General features: G+C 43.0%; 1 long non-coding RNA gene and 3 other non-coding genes across 4 annotated transcripts; all 4 read left to right on the top strand.

The window, feature by feature from the left end:
- The first annotated feature begins 3,075 nt into the window (after positions 1–3,075).
- Positions 3,076–12,154, top strand: LOC127232720 (uncharacterized). Its single transcript, XR_007835425.1, has 3 exons — positions 3,076–3,135; positions 8,230–8,352; positions 11,622–12,154. It is a non-coding gene; the product is annotated as an uncharacterized LOC127232720 (long non-coding RNA).
- Positions 11,026–11,096, top strand: Trnag-ccc (transfer RNA glycine (anticodon CCC)). Its single transcript has one exon. It is a non-coding gene; the product is annotated as a tRNA-Gly (tRNA).
- Positions 12,155–12,595: 441 nt separating the features above from the next.
- On the top strand, positions 12,596–12,669 carry Trnan-guu (transfer RNA asparagine (anticodon GUU)). Its single transcript has one exon. It is a non-coding gene; the product is annotated as a tRNA-Asn (tRNA).
- A 7,179-nt stretch (positions 12,670–19,848) lies between these two features.
- Positions 19,849–20,012, top strand: LOC127233131 (U1 spliceosomal RNA). Its single transcript, XR_007835438.1, has one exon. It is a non-coding gene; the product is annotated as a U1 spliceosomal RNA (small nuclear RNA).
- Positions 20,013–26,128: the final 6,116 nt, after the last annotated feature.

Raw genomic sequence — 26,128 nt, forward strand, 5'->3', positions numbered from 1 at the left:
CCCCCAGAGCATCCCCATCCCTGTGCTCCTGCTGGGCCCTCCCCTCATCAGCCCCCTTCTCTTCCAAACTTCACGTACTCCATCCCTCTCTTTGTTTTCCAGCCCTTACTTCTTGAGACCCCTGCAATCCTCTTTCTAGTTGTATGACCTGTTTTTGTTAGTTTTGCTTTTATCCTTGCTGTTCTATCTCTGCTCCTTTCTGTGGTTCTGTCCCATCTCTTTGTTATGTTTGGTTTGTGACAGGGTCTTGCTGTGTAACCCAGGCTGGCCTCAAACTCATAATCACCCCAGCCCCTTTAGTGATTGGATGATGGTACACAACCCCGATCTGCCTGTTCTTTTTCTGATTACCCCAGTCCTATACTTACAGGGTTCATGTTAACCATTTCTAATGAATAATGAGTTTCCTTTTTATCCTAACTACTGTTTTATCTTAATCCAATCCTATAACTTATATTTATCTCTTTTGTTATCGTCATTGTTTTGTAGTGTGTGTGTGTGTGTGTGTGTGTGTGTGTGTGTGTGTGTGTGTGTTTTCGATTTCAAGGTTGGGTTTCTCTGTAGTCCTGGCTGTCTTGGAACTCACTCTATAGACCAGGCTGAACTTGAACTCAGAGATCCGCCTATATCTGCCTCCCAAGTATTGGGATTAAAGTTATGTGCCATCACTACCTGGCTACTGTTTGCTTTTTCTATTTCCATTTTCATCTTCTCAGTATATAGAATGTTACACACTATGGTGATTTTGCCAAAAGTTCACATGGGTGTTTTATATAAGAATGGTGATGACTACCAGGATGAAACCCTCAGAGAAAGTGCCCCTCACCACCCTCAGCTTCTGGTCAGCGACAAAAGAATTGTTGCCTAAAGTCCATATGGCATGGACTCCCAATGTAGATGTTTGTTGTTTTTGAAACAGAGTCTCAAGCTGGTTCAAGCTGGCTTCGAACCCCTTATGTAGCTGAGTAGCTGAGGCTGGCCTTGAATGTTTCGTCTTCTGAGTTCTGGGATTTAGGTGTGCACCACCTTGCCTGATTCAGACTGTTTGTTCTTTTAATTGTGTATGTGTGGGGGCGGGTGTGTGGGTGTATGGATGTGAGTGCAGTACTCACAAGGGCCAAAAGAGGGCGTCAGATCCCCCGGAGTTGGGAGTCACCTGATGCCGGTGCTGGGAGCTGATCTCAGGTCCTCCACTGAGCAATCCCTTCAGCCCCTGGGTGGTTTGTTGTTATTGTTTGGGGCTTTGCTGTTGTTTGCTTTTACTAGAGACTCTATTTTATCATCTTTTCCTTTAAACTATCTCAACTAAGGCAGACTCGTCTGTGAAGGTCTTATCGTGTTTGTGTGTGTGGCGTGTATTCAGCTTGATTATCAACTACCCAACACTGGACATATATACAAGAGAAATAACCTGTCTTAAGACAACATACTCCAAATTTTCAAGAACTTTTTTGGTGGCGATGTCGTTCTGTCCTTCTTAATATTCCCAGGACTTAATGAATGGATAAAGTTGATGGTAGTCCCAATGTAGCAACCTATGGGGTGAGGCAAACTAAAGGAGCAGTGGGGAAACTTCGCTGTGACTGAAATCAGCTGTCTGAAGAGCACTTCACATACATTACGGCACCACTACACAGCTTGCATTAGTGAGTGGCGGATGTGCCCCATCACAGCTCCTGCAGGACCCAGTCCAGGCAATGAGCAGCCTTGGCCCTCTGTCCCAGCTTGGGGAGTCTCAGAACTTCCAAAAGCTCTCAACTCAGAACTAGTGTGGCCAATGGACTTGGCGAGACCTTGCTGTGAAATAGTCATCTGTAGGGAAGTTTGGGATTCAGGGAGATCAAAAGGGATCCACACAGTAGAGCACTGTCCCTGAGTATGCCTGCTCAGTTGCTTCACTTTTTAAGGGTTTTAGCCAGTCTGTGGGTCAGGCTGAACCTTCCTTGAGGGAGGGCCGTGGCAGTCAGCAGCACTCTTCCATGGCTCCCGCTTCAGTCCCTTCCTGCAGGCTCCCGCCTTGGCTTCTCTCCATGGTATATTATAACTGTAAACTGAAATAAGCCCTTCCCCCACAACTTACTGTTGGTTACCGTGCTAACATCACAGCAACGCAAGGCATTAACAAAGGAAGGGCCCAACTGTTTCTGCCCACTGCTGACCAGCAAGGCGTGGGTAGAACCCTTTCTCCCTAGAGCTTCATGTGAGAAGAGATGAGAAGAGGAGAGCAGACGCGGTTCCTATGTTCTAATCATACCCTCTCCGGCTGGACTATTCACCTTCAGACCCGAGTCTCTACTATGGAGGAGTCACCGTCAGTAACATTCCCCAGATTTCTTTCCTGTCTTCAGAGTCAGCAACAACTGCCAAACAAGACAGATGAGATTAAAAGTCTGTGAGAACAAGAGCTGCCTAGATCTTTATTCTCCCCACATGGTTATGGTGATTAGTTTAGCTCAGAAATCTCCCATGGAGAGGCTATTTTCTGACTATAAGACCTTCGATGGCCATCTCCTTCAAGCCTTTAAGAGTGATTTCTCTCTCACACTCATACAGACATGCTGTTTTTGTAGCCCTTCTTTCTCCTTTCTGTGACCAAACCATTGTTGTTTTGTCAAGGCTTCTGAGATGAGTCCTAACGAAGGGTTCAACCATTCGGATCCTCTGTTCTCTACCAGATCTGGGTAAAAGCCCAACCAACATATTTAAGACATTTAAGGAACAAAAAAAAAAAAAACCCAAAAAACAAAAAACAAGCAGAAAACCAATCTCTTTGTGTTGTTTAGAAGAAACAGTGACAATTACAGGAAGGACATTTGCTTCTGTTGCTCAATTGAATCACAAGTTTCCCCATTTCCGGGGCCAGCTCTTTTTATAAATTTCTTCATGGTGTGGTTTGAGAAAACACCCTGAACTCCTTTACATAATAGGAAGATTACTTTTTGCTGTGTTCACACAGAGGGAGGTCCCCTCATCGTGCGTGAGCGAACGTGCATTTGTTACACGCTCAGCATTTTTCACTTCTGTATCAGAGTCCACACATTCATAAACAAAGAGTCAATGCCCTGATTCATTTGTGTGTTGCTTTGTAAGGACACTCAGGTGATATCATCAAAATGCTCGATGATGAATCCAAAGGTAAGCACATAACTGAATAGCAGAGCTTCCTTCCATTCTTGTCAACCCAGAGGGCAATTTGGATCCAAAATTAGAAATATGGCATTCTCTTCAGTTTCTGGCTAATGTATCTTGTGTACAAATATTTACTTAATGATATATTTGAAAACACTGCCACTAGACTAAAATACATTAAATGTAATTTTGATTCTATTTGTTTGGTTGTTTGTTTTTGAGACATTATAGTAGCTCTGGCTGTCCTAGAACTCTTTTTGTAGACCAGGCTGACTTCAAACTCATAGACCTTTGCCTACCTCTGTCTTCTGAGTGCTGGAACCAAAGGCATGCATCTTAATGGGAAAATAGGAAAAATTAACTCAATATCCAACATAGCTTAAAGAGACTAACTTCATATAAGCAATAAACAAAAATTAAATAAGTATCTTTTCTTTACAGAAAGATTTCTTATATTTACCAAGGAGAAAGAAAAGATTTTATGTAGATCATGGTCAGTGGAGGAGAGAATGGAGACTCCATGTCACACAGGCATTTGACATCAGATTTAAATGTGATTAACATTTTCCTTTACCCTAAGACTTTCCTCAAATAAAAACTAACCACAAGAAGGCTCTCTAGAACTCTGAGATAATGGCCATGCGTGGCAGATTAATACCTGAAGAAAATACTGTCTTGTAATTCCTTTGCTTGTCACAAATATGCAAAGCAGAGTGTTCAAGAGTCATCTAAGCATGGCTCAGGCTATAATCTCAGCACTTGGAGTATGGAAGCAGAAGGATCAGGAGTTCAAGGCCAGCCTGGACTTCTTGGGGCTCTGTTTCAGAAAACAGATGCCAAACATGTATGTATATCTATTTTTAACATATATTTTTTATTTATTTGGGGTGAAAAGCATCATGCTAAATATAAATGAGTCATCCAAGAGTATACAACTTCTCGGCAGCTATTATTAATTAAGTGATCGTGTGAGGGTGGCAGGTACCAAAAGCTAACACTCACTATGGACATACTGTAGACATTTTACAGGAATCCCCAGGTCCATTACCCATGAATAGGAGAGGCCTGAGACCTAGGAACAGAAACTGATCAAACCCAAGATTTGAACTGTATCTTTCTAGAGCAATGGTGTTATAACCCTTTAATATAGTTCCTAATGTTGTGGCAACCCCCAACCATAAATTGTTTTCTTTGTTACTTCATAACTGTAATTTTGCTACTGTTATGACTCAAAATGTAAATATGTGTTTTCCAGTTATCTTGGGGGTGGTGACCCATTGATTTGAAACTGCTGCTCTAGAAAATGCCATTTAGTATATTTTGATTTTTCAAAAATATTATTCACAATAATAAAAAGAGCTAACTGCTTTTAGTTTCAAGTGTTTATAGGTCAAAAAGGGATTGAGCAGGCTAGAATTCATGTTGCTAGAACTCATTTTTTTATTTTGATAACTCCATTGCTAGAGGCCCTCTGTTAACTACTGGTTATGTAGATCAGAAAATTTCCTCCCACTTAGGTTGTGAGGGATGGATCTGTAACATGAAAAATAAATGCCCAGAGTCAGATATTGGGGTTCAAGCTTCAAGCTAAAAATCAGAGAAGCAAATCTGCCAAGCTCTTATGTCTATCTCCACTAATCCTCAGAGGCAAAAAGCTGAGTTCCTGCCTCCTCCTGCCTTATGTTCCTTTCTCTGCCCAGCCATATCACTCCTGTCTCCACCTCCCTAGTGCTGGGATTAAAGGCATGTGATCCCAAGTGCTAGCATCAAAGGCATGAGCTCTGTTACTATTCATTCCTGTGTAGACCAGGGTGGCCTTGAACTCAGAGAGATACATCTGCCTGTTTCCTGAGTCCTAGGATTAAAGGTATATGCTACTATTGCCTGGCTCTATGGCTTGCTAGTAAGGATGCTGGGATTAAAGGTGTGTACATTATTGCCTGACCTTTATGGCTTGTGGTTAGCTTTGCTTTCTGAACCCTCTGGCAAGCTTTAATTAATCATAAATAATGTATCACCACATGGATCAAATCATTTCAGTTGCTCCTTACTTCCAAAGGTCTAAGTCCCAAGAAAACAACTTCATGGTTTGTTTTCCAGTTGACACAATTCACCATCCAAGAACTCTTCCTAAGCTTGTAGCTCAGACTCAGCTTGCCTTAAACCTTACAGGCTCTATGAAAAGTAATGTCCACATATTTTTAAATATCTGAGCTCTGAAGACAGCCTGCACTTAAAGGGTAAGAATGCAAGGAGCTGGAGAGATGGCTTGGGGTTAACAGCACTTTCTACTCTTGCAGAGAAACCAGGTTCAGTTCCCAGCACCCACATTGGGCATCCCACAACCACCTGTGGTTCCAGAGAGATCTGATGCCTCTGGCCTCTGTGGGCACCTGCCCTCATGTACATATGCCTACACATAATTAAAAATAAAATCAATTATTTCCTTAAAATGTATGTGCCTCTAATCTCAGCACTCAAAAGATTAAAACAGAACAGAAGGATCAAGATCGTGAACTACACGGCAAGAAAAAGGTAAACAGGAAGCAGTCACAATGACAGTTGGCAGACCCAACATTAAATTATGCATGAACCTGTAGTGCAGGCTCCACGATGGCTGGGGCACTTGAACATCAGTATCTTGGTATGTCTTAGTCTAAGACATTCTTTACCATTGGAAATAATCCGGGGATTATGACGTAGTCCAGTCATAACCCCAGAGCATTGGGAGGACACAATGGTGGACAGTTACTCTTAGTGAACACTCTTCCCACACTTTGTACGAGCTCCAGAATTACTTTGACAGCAGTACTGGTCCAGCTCCTAACCCTACTCTGGGAAGCATGAGCACCTGCTGAGAAGCCTCACTTTTGCTTTATTTATTTTTGCAATGCATATGCAAAGATAATAATAAGCACTAAGGTACTAGGAATTGATTCTCAATATGTCAGTGATAGGAAAAATTTCAGAAAAATCCATAAAATATCCCACCTAAAATTGCTCAGCAAACAAGTATCTGGAAGAGATTTACCTAGAAAGAGGTTTTCTTAGTGTCAGCTAAACATTCAGGGTTCCAAGAGGCTCAGGGACCACACGAGATACCAGTCAATTAGAAGGACCAAGTATAAGAACCACAGCTTACTTTAAAAGGGAGGAGGAGAGGTGGGAACAGGAACTGCTTCCCAGGTGACCATGCTGTGGGAGGGGCTGATCCACCCCTCACCTGCCTTATTGGGGCCAGGGTAGGGGTAGGGTGGAGGGAGGTGACAGCTAGGAAGCTGCTTTAGAAAACCAGGTCCCAATGAGCCATTATCTCTGTTAAGAGTGGTTTCCAGTGTCTACACAGGTGTGTGCATCTTACCTGCATCTCATACTCAGAAACTCTAAACCCACCCTCTCACCAGGGGCTAGGCCTTTTCCCCTGAACCAGGTGCAGTCCATCACTGGAGGTAAGGCATCAATAAATCCAACTGTTGCTTGAACCAGCCAGCCTCCCGTTTTAGGCTTGAAAGCCATTTTACAATAAAGGCAAACCAGATTAAACCTCTGTTTCTTAAGGATTAGGTTATGCACCACCTGTAACCTTAACTACAAATGGTTCTGTACTACTACAAACGGTTCCAGGAAACAGCAACCATGTCTTTTTGTTTCAAAAAGTTGTTACAACCATCTTGCAACCTACCTCTGTTTCAAAAGATTGTTACTACCTTGTTCTGACCACCTTGCAATAATGACTTTGTTTCAGGAGGTCATTAGGACTAACTTGTTATGTTTATGCCTGCTCCTGTATCCCTACCTATTTTTCTCACCAAATGCCCCATTTGGAAACCCGCTGTCCTGAGCTATAAAAACCTTGTCTTCCTCACATCCAGTGCTGATCTTTTGAACTCTACCTTAGGAAAAGGCAGCCTGTGTACATAAATAAAAAGGCTTGCTTAATTATAATTAATAACTTGTTTTAATTGATTTGGCCATAGTGATTTGGATCAGTGGTCTTTCTCCTAAAACCTTTGGGATTAATACTATGAAAGTCAAAATTCTGATTATCATGTAGAGAAAGGAAAAGGTTCTGTTAACACTTTAATTATTGGAAACGATAAAAGCAGATTTAGAGGATCAAATAGAAATTACTAAATGAAATAAAAGTAACAAAATCAACACTTCAGTGGAAGAGGTTAAAGAAAAAAAAAAAAAACAGCAATTGCTCCTGAGAGTCAGTGGAAGGTAAGGAAGGAAAAGGAAAACCAAGACACAGAGCAAAGCAAGACAACACTAAACACACCCAGAGATGAAGCAAATAGATAGGGTGAGAACGAGGAGAGAGAACAGAGATTTGAAGACATGTTTCTCAGTTTTTCAGCAATAGGAAAGTGTATGTTGGACAGACAAGATGGCTACCTGAGGGTTTCTATTGCAGTGATGAAACACCATGGCCAAAAGCAAGTTTGGAGCAAAGGGTTTATTTGGCTCACACTTCCTTATCACTGTCATCAAAGGAAGTCAGGACAGAAACTAAAACGGAACAGGAACCTGGGGGCAGGAGCTGATGCAAAGACCATGGAGGGGTGCTGCTTATTAGCTTACTCCTCATGGCTTGCTCAGGACCACCAGCCCAGGGACAGCACTACCCACAATGGACTGGGCCCTCCCCATCAGTCATAAATTAATAAAATGTCCTATAAGTCTTCCTACAGCTGGATCTTATGAGACATTTTCTTAATTGTGGCTCCCTCCTCTCAGATGACTTTAGTTTGTGTCAGGTTGACATAAAACTATGTAGCACATACATAAAAATACATGAGTAATTTTCTGGTGTATGTTAGCTTTCATTACTGTGACAAAATACCTTGGATAAACAATTAGTAAGGAAGAAAAGATTATTTTGGCTCAGGGTTTGAGAGGCTTCCATCTGTAGTTATTTAGTCTTGCTGCTTTGTTTTACTATGTAAAGACATGGTGCTGGTTTGCCTTGTCAGCCTAAGGCACCCCATTGCGCTAATAAAAAGCTGAATGGCTAGTAGTTAGGCAGAGGAGGAATAGGTTGTGTGTTGTTGTTGAGACAGCCTTGAACACTCAAGTCATTTTCTTCTGCCTTCCTAGTGGTGTGATTACTGGCATGTACCATCACTCATCCATCCCAGAGCCCAAGTTTTTAACTACATGGAAACCATGAGGAAGATCTCAGGACATCCTTCTGGCACAAGGATGGATGACCGTGCAAGGGTGAGACTTTTTGTCATTGTGACCATACCCAAAAGAAACGGTTTTGAGGAGGCCAGGTTTCTTGGACTCACAACATCAGTTCATGGCCAGAGGGCTTGTTGTCATGGCCTGACATGAGGCTCAGCATCGTCGTGGGGACCGTGCAGTGAGACAGAGTAGCATCATCGTGAGGACGGTGCAGTGAGAGGATCAACATCATCGTGGGGACCATGTGGTGAGGGTGAGGGGCTCAGCATCATCGTGGGGGCCGTGTGGTGAGAGGCTCAGCATCATCGTGGGGACTGTGCGGTGACACAGAGCAGCTCGCTTCTCTGCAGACAGTAAAAGAACCCAAAGCTAAGATACTCCTTCAGGACACATCCAGTAACTCCTTCCAGCTACGCCTCATCTTCTAAAAATTTCAACACCACCCAAAATAGTGTCACCATCAGGGAACAAAGGCACAGACACACAAGCTGGGCTGGGGAAAGGTGTTTCATATTCAAACCACAATGTGTCCAAACACTTAGCCTTCTGTTCCTCAGTGCTTGCCTGCTCTTCTATCTCTCCCTCCCACCGTAGGTCAAATGGTTTCTTTATGTCATCTCCCTCATCACTGAACCAATAGTCTTCAGAGATACTGGAACCTTTAAGAAGCAGCCTTTAGTGATAGGTCTTCAGGTCACTGGGGCATGCCTTTGAGCCAGATAGTGGGGCCCTAGCGGCTTCCTCTTTCTCTTTTCCTGGTTGTGTGGTAAAGGATTTTGTCCCATAGTTGCAAAGACCGTGATATCTGGCCTCACCACAGGCCCAAAAAGCAACAGAGACTATCGAAAGCGGTCTGAAATTTCTGTGATAGTTTCTTTGTCAACCTGACACAAGCTGGAATTATTTGGGAAGAGGAAACCTCAAATGAGAAAATTTCTCCATGGGATGGCCGTCCGGTACGCAAGTCTATGGGGAATTTTCCTAATTAATGATTAATGTTGGAGGGCCCAGTCACTCCTGAGCATGTGGTCCTGGGTTGTATAAAGCAGGCTGAGCAGTCAGGTGTTCGGGCGCACGTCTTTACTCCCAGCACTCAGGAGGCAGAGGCAGGTGGATTTGGGTGAGTTCGAGGCCAGCCTAGTCTACAGAGCTAGTTCCAGGACAGGCTCCAAAGCTACAGAGAAATCCTGCCTGGAAAAGCAAACAAACAAAAGCAAGCCAGTCCACAGCAACCTCCCATGGTCTCTGTTTCAGGCCCTGCCTCCCTGCCTCTAGATTCTTGCCCAGACTACCCTTCATGAAGGACTATACATTGTAAACTTACCAGTCATGGTGTTTGTCACAGTAGTAGAAACCTGAGATAGCATCTAAAACTATGAGTTAAAATAACATGGTTCCCTTATGTTGACTTTTCTTCAGTGCTTGTTTGAAGATGAGTAACACACTCTCTATCAATAGATATAGTTTTGTTTTGACTATAGATTGGGATACAATGTTGCAAATGGACCAGAGGGTGGGGGAGGCAGTTTTTGAGCCGTTTATTTAATGAATATAAGAAGTGATTCGTGACACAGTGCAGTTAAAGACTGAGCAGTGAGTCTGAAGAGAGTCAGTAAATCTAAACAACTAAACTAGGAACAAACTAGTATCGAGACTGGGAGTCCTTGTCTAAGGGAAATGGCAAGTTCTTGGGCTGGGCAGTTAAGATGAATGTGAATGAGATGAATGCACATGGACCAGGCAGGAATAAGAACAAGTTCTGTGATGGACTGAAACTGTCAGAACAGCACCACTCATAGGAAGATCACAGTGCTGACACCTAGGTTGGTGGCATGGAATACCAACCTTGTTAGTACAAAATGCATCTGAGGTTTCCTGTAAGTTTAGGAGTTGAGACTAGGAAGTGCAAGTTTGTAGACTGGAAATTATTGCAGTCCAGTCGATGCATGTGGCCCTTAGAAGGTGTATTTGCCAAAGCTATCTGTGTCTTAGGGGTCAGGCAAAGGGCAGCTAGAACCAATCACTCTTCAAGGTGGGTGAGCATAGAGCCACTTTCTTGCAGAGCTCAGGTTTGTGATTCGGTCAGCACCTGAGCCCAGAAGCTGATGCCTTGGCTTATCAATAACAGAAGCACAATTCCACAGGGTGACTCTTGTCTTTTAAAAAGTCAGGAACTGTTCTGTTCAGCTTAATTCCCTCTTGAAGGACTGAGGAAACAGATCTCTCTCCAACATTTAAACTCTGTCAAAATAAAAACAAAAAGAAGGCACATACCGTTGTTACGATAATTAGGAGACGGATAACTCAAAAAAATCCCATAACGTGATTAACTACGAAAACCAACTCTTAACCCAAAATTTGATTATGCCTGTCTTCTCCTATATTTCCTTTAATTTTAATTCTTCTCATTTCTTCCTTGATTAGACGTCATCTCAAAAACACTGAGACAAATACTGAAGCAACTCTTTGAAAATAAAAAGTGGAGATTGGGGGTCAGAAATAAGAGGTTCATGCAACCTAAAAGCTATTTTTCGGGTTGAATTGGGTCAGACAAATCAGACACGGTTTCCACTAGTACAATGCTTGTTTAAAAGCAACTGGTTTTGATGCATTAACTACTTTTTAGTCAGTACTGAAACCAATCAAAACACACACTCTTGTTGAAGAAATTAGGTCTTCCTATCTATCATAAAGATCATATGCAAAGCATTGGTGGTTCAGTGGTAGAATTCTCGCCTCCCACGCGGGAGACCCGGGTTCGATTCCCGGCCAATGCAGTGTTTTCAAAATTCGGTTTTATACTTCTACCTAATTAATAAGAACACCATATTATCGGCAGTTTTACAGTACACTCTTGTTAGATTCGGACAGCACCAAAGACTTTGAAAATGTTGGATCTGAGGTACTTGATGCTTGTTTTCTTCCTTCAGAACCTTAGAAACCTCAGAAGACAGAAGGTTCCCAATTCCAGCTGACTATTGGGTGAAATTCCCTACAAAGAAAGGAGAGCCGATGCAGGGAGGTGGGGGGCACAGGCCCTGGGCCGATCCATTGCCCTGGAAACCCAGATTCGGAGGCGGGCGGTGGAGGGGGTTGGCCAGTTTGTCACTACCGCTAGCCACCGAGCTCTCCATGTGTTCACAGGCCCTTTGGAAGAAGGAATGAGCCCATATCTCTGACAGTGTATGCCATCAGAATCGGCCCAAAAACTGTAGTTTTAATAAGAAAAAACAAGGTACAGAATTTGAGCTTTGTTTCTTAAAACGTGTACACTTTCTAAATATTTGTCCTTACAACTGCAGATGAGTGTAGTCCTCTCCCCTCATCAACGAAACTTCTTTTTACAACGATGGCGGCCGATACAGAAAAACACAACTCGTCAAAATGCAAAATTGTGGAGCCCAGTTCCAACGTATGAATCTACAAGACACTCCAAGGCGCAGGGAACTTTTCAGGAGAGGTGGCAGAGATCAGGGAGTTTGCTGTGAGTCTGTGGATGTCTCACCAACACGACTGCCTAAACATGAACTGAACAAGTACAATACACGTGCCAACGTGGACAGGGAGCCCGCGAGGCCTCAACCCTACACAAAGAACTACAGGCAACTAAGGAATGCTGGGGGCAGGGGGTCTTTTCCCAGAGAAGAGTACACCAGTGATCAACCCTGAAAACATTATACAGTAATGTATATACAAGTAATATTATACAGAAATGAGCAGGGTGTATTTACGTATTTAGAAATATATACACATAGCAATACAATGAATATGTGTGTAACGACAATTAATGAAAAAAGAGACCGCAAATTTGAAAGAGAGCGAGGAGAGGTGTATGGGAAGGTTTGGGGGTTGGAAGGGAAGGGGGAAATGACGAAACTTCATTACAATCTCAACTAATAACTATTTAAAAGAGAGAGAGAGAGAGAGAAAAAAAAAAAAGAATAGTACCGATTCAACAACAAGCTGTACTGGAGCTCTGGGTGGGGGTGGGGGTGAGCCTCACATAGGTCCCACCAGGGCAGACCCGGGTGGCAGATTTGCCGCAGGGCGGGGCAGGGCCTCTGAGCTTGGGAACGTTAGGAAAGGGGGGAAAAAATCGGCTGCTGTTCAGAATTCAGAGCGCAAGTTTCAAAGCACAAGAACTAATGGATTCGCCACTCCCAATACTCCAAGTTTTTAAGGAGCTGGAACTAACCCAGGAATTTTACAAGAGCTGTGCGTTATTGGCTAACGGACAACTCACTCTCCAACAGAACATGGCCAGGGAGGCTGCTGTGTCTCTGTGGCGCAATCGGTTAGCGCGTTCGGCTGTTAACCGAAAGGTTGGTGGTTCAAGCCCACCCAGGGACGCTGTATGGATTTTATGTAAAGTCTACAATGGTTGGGAATTTTCCTCTTGTGGCCTCTTATTCTAAGAGAAAGTCTTCAAGTCATTGGCTGCTGTAAACTGAGCAGGGCTCCCTTACCTTGAGGGAACCCTTTTTGGTCTTGGACAAGAGAAAATGTTCTGTACCAATAATATTTGGTTTTGGTTTTGGTTTTGGTTTTGGATTTTGGATTTCCTGGCAACTGTAATGTGACTATAATAATTCGTACTACATTATCTCCAGGACAAGCTGACTTTAATAATTACTCCATCCCATGACGCTGCCAGGAAAGGCAAAGCTCATCATTATCATGCTTGCCTAATATGCCTGAGCTCTCAGTTGATCCCAGCACTTAAAATAAGTTACTTGAAGACCTGAGTTTATGGCTGAATGGATAAGGATATGTGTTGCTCTTGCAGAGGACCCAAGTTTGGTTCCCAACACTTATGCCAAACAGCTCATCATGCTATTAGCCAGAAAATCTACCAGTGTCTGGCCCCTATGGGCATCTATGCACACATACACAAATTGTTTTGTAAAGTCCAGTAGCTCTGGGTCTCTTCTTCCTCTGTTGGGCCATTATCGATTCCTATACACGTTGCTTTTTAAATTAAGCTATTTCCATCATTTAATGCTCACACTCAATGCTACAGTAGCCATTCTTGTACTAATACTGTCTACCAGTTGTACATGTTTCTAGAAGACTGAGCCCTAGACTTACAAATGTTATGCCACAGGGATTATAGGATATGTGCTTCTCAGTAGCAAAACCTTATACATTTATTTTCCATCAATGTGGAGCCAATTTGTATTACAATTTATTTTGTTAAATAAAAAAAAAAACTGCAACTCCTACTAGGCTAGCAAACTGCTTTCTATACATCTAGGAATGGCATTCTATAGTGTCCATCTTCTATGAAATGGGAGGGAAGGCACAACACACAGCAAGGGCTAAGTAGGGTATCTCCCTATCTGCCTATCAGCTACATCTTCAAGGTATTTGGTATGATTGTAATTTTCTGGTGACCCTTGCATTGCTTTGTACTAACTGTCTTACCCAAAAGGAGAAACATGTCACTGACCCCTGGTGTTTGTACCTCCTCTCTCTTCTGTCGATGACAAGAGCGAATCAATATAACATGCTCTGTTATTCAGAGTTTTCCAGAGGAACAGAACCAACTTCTATCTATCTACATGTTGATCAATCAATATTTATTTTTAAGAAATTGGCTCACATAATTGTTCAGGCTTGGCAAATCCCAAATAGGCTGTGTGATCTGGCAAATGAATTCCAGAAGAGTTTTGGTTTAAGTGTGTCTTCTAGGACTAGTAATGTAATGTTAGAGTTATGTAAGTGTGTGTGTGTACATATATGTGTGTGCATATATTACATATATATATATATTTAATTATGTAAAGATGCATTGTTGTTTTGACTTGCCTGCCAAAGGCACCTGATTGGTCTAATAAAAGGCTGAATGAATGGCCAATAGCGAGGGAGAAGGCATAAGTGGGACTTCCAGGCAGGGAGAGTAAGTAGGAGGAGGAATTTAGGCCCAAGGTACAAAGAAAAAGAGATGTTAGGGATCAGCCAGACAGACACAGAGAAAGCAGAAAAGTAGGACATACAGAGCGAAAGAAAGGTGAAAAAGCCCTGAGGCAAAAAGTAGATGAATAGAAACAGGTTAAATTAAGCTTTAAAAGCTAGTGAGACAAGTCTAAGGCCAAGCATTCATAAATAAGTCTCTGTGTGTTTATTTGGAAGCTGGATGCCAGCCCAAAGAAAATCCCAACTGCTCCACTCAGCTTTTACTAATTTAAAAATTAACCTCATTTAAAGTGCACCTTTGCCTGGTCTACATAGTGAATTCAGAAAAGCCAGGACCATATAGAGGGACCTGTCTCAAAAAAAAAAAAAAAAAAAAAAAAAAAAGTAAGTTAACTAAATATACCTTTGCCAAAACATCCAGCATCTTGTTGGACCAAATATCAATGTACTGTGACCTAGCCACAGTGACCTAGCCTACAATGTACTGTGTAGCCCTGTCCTGGAACTCCCTTAGTAGACCAGGCTAGCCTTGAACTCACAGAGCTCCGCCTGCCCCTGCCTCCTGAGTGCCGGGATTAAATGTGGTGCTACCACCTCAACCCAGAAACAACTTGTCTCTCTTGGTGGACTGTCAATTCTTCATCTCCCGTCAGTAAAGTGCATGTGGACTTCTGGTTTGATTTTATGAAATGAGCATCAGGAATGCTCTCTGCTGAGCAGTGGTTAGCAATACTCCATTCTCTGTGAGGTGACAGATACATGGTAGCCAATGCAGTCTATGAGTCTGTTTTTATTGGTAGTTGATTCATTCTGAGGTATTTGTTATATTTTGTTTTTGGTATTTGGTTTTGCTGTGTTGAAAATGGTTCACAATTTATCTAATATTGGACACCTATGGGTCCAGTAGGTGTCAGTGTATATCCGTAACATGAACGCTTGCCATTCACAATCTTCTTCCTAAGAACACTAGCCTCAGTACAGCCCTCTACCTTAAGGCAAAAAGAAAACAGTATTCCTGGCTCCCAGTTATACAGTGACAGTCTCGGTATTGGAATGCTTTTACATTTTAAATGGGCTGCAGAAAGGAGGGAAGAGACACTCTGTCATTATGTGGCAGTGAATATGTGGTCTGGCACAGGGATCTCCAGAGAATAAAATAAAGACTTCTGGCAACCATGGAAGCGAAGAATTAACAATCATTTGTGTAACAATTACAATTTGAATGAAGGTGTAGTTATTAGTATACAGTTAGTTCTCTTAGATTATCCATTAGTTTGGGTTTTTTTTTTTTTTCATTGAAGGACTATAAATTAGTTTTTGAGGGAAGAAAGTTTACTTTGATTTACTTTGACTCACAGGTTTGGAAAATTTGTTTATGGTCTGGTAGACCTACTGCTTTCAAGCTTTCCATAGTGGGGCAGAGGCACACCTTAGTGGAAGGGTGAGTTAGAACAAAACTTTATCTCATGATCTAGAAGCAAAAAAGAGAGGGGCTGAGACTCTGATAGCCCCACCAGGGGTGGATATCCAATGGCCACAGGCCCTCAAGTCTTCCGTAACACAAAGCTGGGAGTAAGGCTTTTAAACAGAGCCTTTGGGAGACACTAAGATTCAAGCTCTATCATAAGTAATCAAATGACTTCCTGATGCTCACAGAACCAGAAGCCACCTGGACCATGGACGTAGCAGGGAGATATCCACCCTGCCTGCACCTGTTGCACTGACCACACCCATTTGGGCGTGGTCACAGGTACAGCCGTGATAGGGGAAGGCTATGTCTGGGGTCTGGGACCCCAGCTCGCTCTCTTGCTTCCTGGTCAGGTTGCAGAGAGCATCCGGGTGGCAGGGTGGCATCCGTGGGGCGGGAAACCGCAGAGGTCATCTGTTTTATGTGTAAGTGAATTCCCCCTGAATAAACCTCACTTAATCTATACTGAGTCCAGTGAATCTTAATTCCCACGAATTACACAGTCAACTGGACCATGGACACAGCCACCTGGACCATGGACACAAACACCTGGATCATGAACACAGACATCTGGATAATTGACACAGACATCTGGACTATGGACACTGCCACCTGGTCCATGGACACAGACACCTGGATCATGAACACAGACATCTGGATAATTGACACAGACATCTGGATAATGGACACAGACACCTGTACTATGGGCACAGACACCTGGACTGTGAACATAGACACCTGGATAACGGACACAGACACCTGGATAATGGACACAGACACCTGTACTATGGGCACAGACACCTGGATCATGAACACAGACATCTGGATAATTGACACAGACATCTGGACTATGGACACTGCCACCTGGACCATGGACACAGACACCTGGACTGTGAACATAGACACCTGGATAACGGACACAGACACCTGGATAATGGACACAGACACCTGTACTATGGGCACAGACACCTACACCATGGACATAGCCACCTGGGCATTCTAATTTCTAAAATACAAAGCAGTTTTTCTTTCTTGCTATGCTGGGAACCAAATCCAGAACATGTACATAACAGGTAAATACTCTACCCAACCCTTAAAGAAAAAGAAAAAGAAAAGGCCATCTCACTTTAGCAACCTTAAATCCATGGTCCTCCTGCCTCCACTTTCAGAGTACTGGGAATAGAAGTGTGTGCCACCATACCTGGCTTCTTTTCAGAATCTAACACAGGCTGAGGTGGTGGCATACTCCTGTAACCTGAGCACTACCTATTATCCAAGCATTTAGGAGTCTGAGGCCGGAGGACAGACAATCTGGGATACTGAAAGAGCTCTTGTCTCAAACAAACAAAACCCTGTCACAATAAGGGATCCACCCACAATTCTGTTTTTCAAGATAGGGTTTCTCTGTAGCCCTAGAACTTGCTCTGTAGACCTGGCTGGCTTCAAACTCAGAGATCCACCTGCCTCTGCCTCCCAAGTGCTGGGGCCAAGGGAGTGTGCCACCATGGCCAGGATACATGTTTTTTTGCTGTTGTTGTTTTGTTTGTTTGTTTTTAAGACAGAGCTTCACTGTAACCCTGGCTGGCCTCCAACTTGACATGTAGACTGGGGAGCACAACCACGTCAAGGACTCCAGTGCTTCAGACCCATGGGAACAGCAAGGCCTTGGCATGATCAGAGTGTGGATGCTGAGCGTGTGTGTAGGAACTGTATCAACCACTGCTTCCTCCTCCCTGATGACTGCAGCCTGACATTGTTCCCTACAGAGAAGCCCTACTAAAGCTAGCTAACCCGCCCTTTTCAGTTGCATATAACAAACCTGAGTCCTCCTTCAATGTGTATGATAGCAGGCTGAGTTTCCAGGCTTATGGCATGTCTCCATCTGTAGTGGCTTCTTGCCTTGCCAGTGAACTTGAAGTAGTGACCTCAGACTTTGGGTGTGGGTTCATGTGTGGACAGGGCCCCTTTAAGGGATAGGAGCTGAGGGCTAGCATCTTCTGGAGAAGGAAGGCCCAGGAGCTTATTTACCCTTATCTGTGTAAGTTGCTCCCCAAATAAACACCTACTTGTCATTTATCTTGAGTCTGGTAAACTCAGTTAAATCCCACCTTCATCCATCAGTGCCTTCCCATTCGGACCCAGCTTTTCTGTATGTGTGTCTGTCATTTCTTCAACCACAAAGCGGTTCAGGTTGCATTAGTAGAGCAGAGATCTGCCTGCGTCTGCCTCTTGAGTTCTGGGAAGTACTGTGCCACCATACTCAGCTCAGACCTGATTTCACCAGTTTTTACTGTATGAAACTATTTTCTGCTCTGGTTCATAATCCTCTTTAATTGTGTGTGTGTGTGTGTGTGTGTGTGTGTGTGTGTGTGTGTGTGTGTGTGTGTGTGTTATGTGCACATGCCTGCAAGTTCCCAGAGGTCAGAAGGTGTTGAATCCTCTGAAGCTGTAGCTATAGGTGGGTGTGAGCAGATGGATATGTTGTACACTGAACCAAACTGGTCCTCTGCAAAAGCAGCAAGCACTCTTAACAACTGACCCATCTAGCCATCTCTTCAGCCCTAGCTAATTCTTAAAGTGGAACTTAATTGCTCTCTTCCTCTTTTTTTTCTCTAAATAACAAATAAAGCAACTCAAACATTCTACAGGTTACCTCACCAAGCAATAGTAAAATTGTCTAAGTGAAGCTGCCCTTCACTGATTAACTATACAAAAGTAAGGGCTTGAAAATTAAATCAACTAGTTAATCAACTAGTTTGCTGGGAGCCCAGCATGGTGGTGCACACCTTTAATCCCAGATGCCACTTCTAGCATTGGTTCACCTGCATTCACACGCACATACCCACACACACAGGTTTGTATTCTGTTTTTGTTGTTTTCCAAGACAGGGTTCTTTGTGTAGCCCTAGCTGTCCTGAAAATCTCTCTGTTGCCCAGGCTGGCTTCAAACTGACAGAGATCCTCCCTGTCTCTGGCTCCAGAGTGCTGGGATTAAAAGCATGTGCCACCACTGCCCAGCAAGACTCTGCATTAAAAAAAAAAATTAATTTTTTTTAAAAACGTGGTGTGGTGGTGCACACCTTTAATTGCAACACTGGGGAGGAGGCAGAGGTAGGAGAATCTCTGTGAATTCAAGACCAGCCTGGTATACATACCCAGTTCCAGCACAGCCAGAGTTGTGTTGAAAGACCCTGTTCCATAGAGAGACAGACACAAAGATTTTAAGGGGTCAGAGAGATGACATAAAGGTAAGAACTGTTGCCATCAGGCCTGAGAATCCACGGAGTCCGCGGTGGAAAGGGATCCACTGTCATAAACTCCACTAGCTTCCTCATGCTAAACATGGCACACACCTGCCCCTCCCCCACAGACGACACAGAAAAGAGTACTTATTTGTTTTATGTATATGTGTATGTGTATGTATATATGTATGTGCACAGCACACATGGAGGAGCCTGAGGAGGTCCAGAGAGGGCATCTTCTGCACCAGGAACACAGACTTGGGTCACCCCAAATACCGTGGTGTTTCTGCAGAAGAGAACGAAGAAAACCATGCACCTTTTAAATCATGCCCTTGAAAACACAGTGGTGGCAACGCGAGGCAGTGAGGTTCGAGCGAAGCGGGAGACCTCTCTCTGCTTAGGGCTGGTTCCGGAGCTGCCTGGAGACCTCGGGTTGGCGGAGGACAGGGAGGGGTCCGTCCGTTCGTTCACACCAACACCAGTGACAAGGCTGTGAGGCCACAGCGGTGGGCAACCAGCGGCTGTTCAGGGGTTTGAGATAACTCAGGAAGGATGATTTGTCTCTGGTCCTGCAGCACTCCATCCATCCAGCTGTCCTGGAGCAAGAAAGTTCACCAAACCAACCAGGCAAGGGGAGGGAGGGGTGTGATGTCACCCTTGGGTGCGAGTCGGGGGCGTGTCCTATGCAGATGAGGGTCGCGCAGGGGCTGCCGCGTCCGCACGCGCTGCGGGAACGCGAGGGATTTCGCGCGCGTCGTGGGAGGGAGCGCGGGTCGGCGGGTGTGAGCGCAGCGCAGGAATGGGGTGCGCGTCCGTGGAGGCCCCGGCGCGCGCGCGGCGGAGTGACCGTGTGTTGAGAGCGCAGGGCGGGCGGTGCTGGGCCGGGTCTGCGGCTGCGGAAGACATACTTACCTGGCAGGGGAGATACCATGATCAAGTAGGTGGTTTTCCCAGGGCGAGGCCTACCCATTGCACTCGGGGTGTGCTGACCCCTGCGATTTCCCCAAATGCGGGAAACTCGACTGCATAATTTGTGGCAGTGGGGGACTGCGTTCGCGCTCTCCCCTGGTATTTGTAACTAACAGTAGATTTATGGCATCTGCTTTAGGATCAGGTTGTTCAATATTTCTTTGTCTAGGTATTGTGTTTATACAGTTCTTGTGAAAGTGTGGTGTATAATTAAATACAGGTTATATATTGTTAAAACTTAAGTTTTCTAAATACAGAAATATATTTGAGGTAGATAGTCTTCAAAGCCTTTCAAAGGCGTTCAGAATATAGCATTTAAAATGGTTTAGGGTTTTATTTTATCATGACAGTGAGTCACAACTGCTCCTGGCAAAACCAATTATTTCAGAGAGGAAGAGAGGTATCAAAGAAAGTTGTTCTGGAGTTTTTCTTCGACATAGGCATTTGGGCAAGAAACTGTTCTTGCCTGGATTGTTCTTGTCTGGACTGTTTGATTGCATGTGGTCCAAACTGGACGTACAGGACCCACAGGAAAGTGACTGCTGAGTTTGCCAAAACAAGATGGACAGTCCTGCAGGTTCCTACTTCATTGAAGACAATCTGCAGGACACAGAGAAAGTGACAAACTGCCAATGCAGGCAGACAATTTAAAATTTCCTGCTTCACTGAGAAGTCTGCCAGACACTCTAGCCTATGGGCTGAAGATGGATGCACCAACGTTACAGAGGAACTTTGGGTGACTGTCGAGGCAGTGAGATATCTCTTTCAGTTCCAGAGTTTATATATTATCCTTCTGAGGTCTTTGATGTGTTGAAGACAGATAGTTAATGGTTATGGTTTTCCTTAGTTATGATAAAAGATAAATTATATGTAAAACTTTAGACTCACAAAGATAGGATAGATGATAGAATGTTTTCTATACATTTTGCCAAATATTAAAGGACTAAATATTGTTAACTGTTGTTCTTGCTTGGTAGTTGTTTTGTTATATATAATTTTACTATGTTAAAGTTAAAACCCTTCTTTTTATTTAGACAGAAAAAAGGAGATGATGGGTGATGGGAGATGTCATTCTGTATATGTTTTTCATACTGGTTAATAAATAAAGCACTGTTGGCCAATAGGAAAGGAAGATAGGCGGGACTAGGAGACAAGGAAGAAAGAGGAAGTAGGAAGGAGGAGTCAGGATGGTGGAGAGAACAGAACCGCCATTCCTCCGCTCTCAGTAAGACCACGTGAAAATACATAGAAATGGGTTAATAATTAAGACAGAGCTAACCGATTAGAAACTAACACCTGGCCAATAACATTGTATCAAATACAGAGTCTCTGTGCATTATTTGGGGCTGGCGACAGGACAAGACCAGGCAGTGGGTGGAAAAACCTATCCCTACAGATGGGGGATGTCCTTCTTTCTATACATTTCTCTTATTGGTTGATGAATAAAACACTGTTTGGCCAATAGAGGCAGGAAGATAGTGGGGCTAGGAGATGAGAATTCTGGGAAAGGTAGGCACAGACAGACCTCGAGGAAACACCATCTAGCCACCAGGAAGATAGGACACGCCAGGCATTCTCCAGTAAGATAAGACCACATAGGAATACTTAGATTAATAGAAATGGGTTAATAATTAAGACAGAGCTAGCCAGTAAGAAGCCCTAGCCATCAGCCAACAGTTTAATAATTAATATAGCATCTCTGTGTGTTCATTTGGGCCCAGACTGGAAAAGAAACTCCAGCAACAAGCAGTCTGTGGAGGGAAGGTGACTTCAGGCCATGAATATTACAGGTGTGGGTAGAAAGCTATAGTAGACATTTTCTCACACTCTATCAGCCAGCCTTTGCACTCGGTTCCCTGAGGAAGGCCTCTCCATCACCTTGAGCCTCCCTTGGGGAAGAAGGCCTTGCCACTCAGGACCTCACTCATTCTGAGCCTCCTCTGATCCCACAAGTATCTCTGAATTTCCCTATAAATTAACAGGGTGGTTTGTGTAACATGCATATTCCTGGGAACTTCTTCAGCTTCTAGTAAGTATTCTGTGTGATTTGAGGCAGACCACCCCTCAGAGGCTGGTGGGAATGGGGACAGAGACTCATGTAGTAGCCTCTCCTTGTCAGTGAATTTGTGTAGTGACCATATCCCTTTGGGAGTGGCTTCACTTGGGTATGTGACCGGAAGGTGGAGAATCATGGGGCAGGCTCTCTCTTGCTCTTTCTCTTGGGTCGTGGATCGCATGGGAAGGGCAGAGACTGCATCTTCTGGAGTAGGAACACAACAGAAGTTCTTTACTGTTTTCTGTGTATGTGTTTCCAAATAAAACACCCATTCATCGTTTATCTTGGGTCTAATGAACTCATTAATACCCCGCTTTCATTCATTCATATATATATATATATATATATATATATATATATATATATTCCCCATCTTTCAAATTTTCTTTTGGTATACTTGAACCTTCTGGTTTTGTCCTCACTTTTCCCATTTTGGAAAAATCCTTACTTAGTATAAAATTTTATCATCTAAAATATTTTCTAATCTAAGAGCATTTCCTCTCTGTCTTTTTTTTTTTTTTTACTAAAAATATCCTTTTGTTTTTGTTTTTCCTCCTTAGGTACTGAGGATGGACTATAGGTCCTAGGACAGGCTAGGCAAGCACCCTCCTGCTGAGCTACATCTTCAGGTCTCCTCTTTCTTACTTAGTATTTTGAACCAGGGTCTCAATCACTTGCCTTGAACTCATTCTACAGTCCACTCAGTCCTTGAACTGCAATTCTCCTGAAACAGCACCCTGGGCAGCTAGAATACAGACCTTCATCACCAGCCCATCAGAAACACATTTGTCAGGACAGGAGAGATGGCTCCGAAGCGTTTGCTGCTCTTCCAGAGGTTCCAAGTGTGGTTCCTGCCACCCATGTCAAGTGGCTCATAATTGCTTTCAACTACATCTCCAGGGGAATCTGAAGCCTATCTCTCTCTCTCTCTCTCTCTCTCTCTCTCTCTCTCTCTCTCTCTCAGACTTGAAAATCCTTTTTTAAAAATTGCTTTTCACCATGTTTTTCATACTTGCAGGTTCTTTTAATTTTTCTTTTTTATATTGTTTTATGGGGTTTTGTTTGGGGGGGGGTGCAGTGAAGATAGTTCAACTGATAAGATGATTGTGGCCATGTCTGATGACCTAAGTTTGATTCCCCAGGAGAGAACTGACTCCCACAAATTATCTTCTGACAGTTGAATGTGTGTGTGCAAAGTCACATATGTAAATAAACAAATGTAAAATTAAAACACTTTAAAAATGGATCAACAGTTCCAGATGCATTTTTATCTTACCAACAAATTAAAATTAATTTATTGGATTTATTTAAGTCTTACTGAATTAAAAGGAATTTGGACTAAGGTTATGTGTGCACTTACTTAGAAATGAACTTAAATGACACCCTTTTGGGGGAAACTTTATTATGTAAACATATCATATATCTAATGGTAGCATACAGAAACATATATACCGATAAGCCAATATAATAAAAAAACTTTTTGTCAAAACTTAATCATAAGAAAGAGCAAAATAATTTTACAATTTAGAAGTAAATTCAAATATATAACAGAATGAAATAAATGCAAACCACTATCTGCTAAACCCTTGTTGTTACTCAGAAAAACCCATCATTGCATAAACTTTAGAATGTTTCACTCTTATTTAGACCCAAGCCAATTTGATAATTTGCTTGGTGTGTGTGTGTGTGTGTGCGTGTGTGTGTATGTATGTGTGTATGTGTGACTAAGACCTGAACGTAGGGATCATCACCAGCCCTGATAATTACTCTTGCTGTAGGGTGAGTTGCGATAACAACCTTGAATAACAAGTATTATTATTGTAGTATATAGTATAATATGTAGTATTATAATATAATAAATTTAAATTTGAGACATGGTAGAGAGGAAAGAATTGCCAGGCTAGGAATGAATACATTCATTCTTTAGACCATAATCGGGTTTGTTGAGTATCCTACAAAGGGGCAGTAGGCTAGGCAACAACAGTAACTACAGCATAAGACAGTGGTTTGGGGGAGAATGGTTGTGGTGGAGGGGTCTTGTGATAAGTTTTTTTTGTATGCAGTTTCCTGGCATGTAATCCCTACTTTGCTGATATGAGTGTTATTGGAATTTTTAGAATCAAAGCCCGGGCCCTGGAGGTTCTAACAAACTCAGCTACTCATCATGAATATGCCAATTGAAGGGTCAGGAAGAGAGATGGCTCAGCAATTAAGAGCACATGGTGCTCTTGCAGAGGACAGAGTTTGGTTCCCACCACATAGGGTAGTTTACAGCTTTCTGTAACTACAGTTCTAGGGATCCAACACCCTCTTCTTTCCTCTGTGGGCACCTGTATGCTCATGGTATACATGTGTACACTCAGTACAAACACATATACATCAAAGTAAACACATTTGTTTTAAAAAGAAGGAGAAGTAATAGTGAAAGTCAGAGAAAGGAGATTCTTTCAATGTGAGCACATTAGGAAGAAGAACAGATCAACAGGTCCAGTGGTCTCAGAGTCCATCCTTAGGGCCCTGACATGGGTTCATTTTTAGACAGGAATGACCACTAGATTGTCTCAATCTTTTCCTTCTCCCAATGTCTGTCTTTCTTTCTTTCTTTCTTTCTTTCTTTTTTTTTTTTTTTTTTTTTTTTTTTTTTCCTCTTCGAGACAGGGTTTCTCTGTATTGATTTGGAGCCTGTCCTGGCTGGCCTGGAACTCACATAGATCCACCTTCCTCTGCCTCCCCGGTGCTAGAATTTACAGGTGTGTGCCAGCTGGGGATCCCAATTTCTTGCAGTCCATTGTTTCAATGGTCTATGAATCAAAGGGAGGTGTGTAACAAGTACGGTTTTTTCTGCCTGCCGCCGCCTGGTCTTGTCCCGCTGCCGCGCCAGCCCCAAATAACACATAGAGACTCTGTATTTGATATTATACTGTTGGCCAGGTACTAGTTTCTTATTGGCTAGCTCTGTCTTAAGTATTAACCCATTTCTGCTGATCTATGTATTTTCACATGGCCTTCTCTTACCGGGGAGGTGGTTGGCATCCAGCTCTCTCCAGACTCTCCATCTTGACTCCTCCTTACTACTTCCTATTTCCTCCTTGTCTCCTAGTCCCTCCTATCTTCCTTTCCTATTGGCCAACAGTGCTTTATTATTAACCAGTATGAGAAACATATACAGAATGACATCTCCCATCAGAGGTGTTTTAGAATATAGCCCCACCAGGAAGATCACAATTCCCTATTCTTTGTTTTTATATCCTAATAGTAGGATGAACTATACCTGTGTCTGAAACAATTACATAAACAGAATTTGTGTAGGATCCCAGGTTAGAAAATATTCAGGCCATGTAACCACGAGTAAGAACTATTTCTTCACAACTTCTTGACTTTAGTTCCTTTTAGTAAGGACTCAATCCCAAAAGTGACTCGCTTTTTGCTGTTGGCTTTGAGACAGAGCCTTACTATACAGTTTAGTCCAGGCATAACCTCCAACTCATAATCTTCATGCCTAGCCTCTCAGATACTGCAGTTATGAACAAGGGCCACTATACAGGTTGTGACATTTGTTTCCAGTCTGGAAATGCTCTCCTTTGTGTTGTGTTTTGTTTTGCTCTTTTGGCTTTTTTCTTTTATATTACTTTTAGTCTCTTTAAAGACTTCATTTTCACTATTATTATTATTATTATTTTAATGATTTCTTTCTTTGTACCTGTTTCTTTCCTCCTTAAGCCTACACACATTGCAAAACACACTGAAACATATTTAGAGGTTTTTCCATCTGGATCTCTTTTACTACATATCTTTAGTCTTTTTTGACTGAGCAAACTTTAGACAGCTAAGCTACACCTAATCCTCTTCATGCTCTATAGGCTCCCAACACTCTCCGATCAGGTCATGAAAGCCAAGCCTAGAGCCCACAGCCTAGTCAGAGGAGGTTCGTGACCAAGAACTGCATTCAACCTTTCCAGCTGGGGAAGCAGGTACTTGGGTTGCTGCCAGTGCTACGAAGGAACAGTTTTTACTTAGCTTGCTGTTTCTAGTTTCTATTTAGCGCTGCTGGCTGACATAGAAATTCGGGCCCACACTGGTCACTTTTCTCTCTTCTCTTTCTATTTACACTGCCTGCCAGCCCCACATATTCTTGCTCCTCCTCAGTGTTCGTCATTCA

The sequence above is a fragment of the Phodopus roborovskii genome, unplaced genomic scaffold, assembly GCF_943737965.1.
Source record: "Phodopus roborovskii unplaced genomic scaffold, PHOROB, whole genome shotgun sequence".
Taxonomy (NCBI): domain Eukaryota; kingdom Metazoa; phylum Chordata; class Mammalia; order Rodentia; family Cricetidae; genus Phodopus; species Phodopus roborovskii.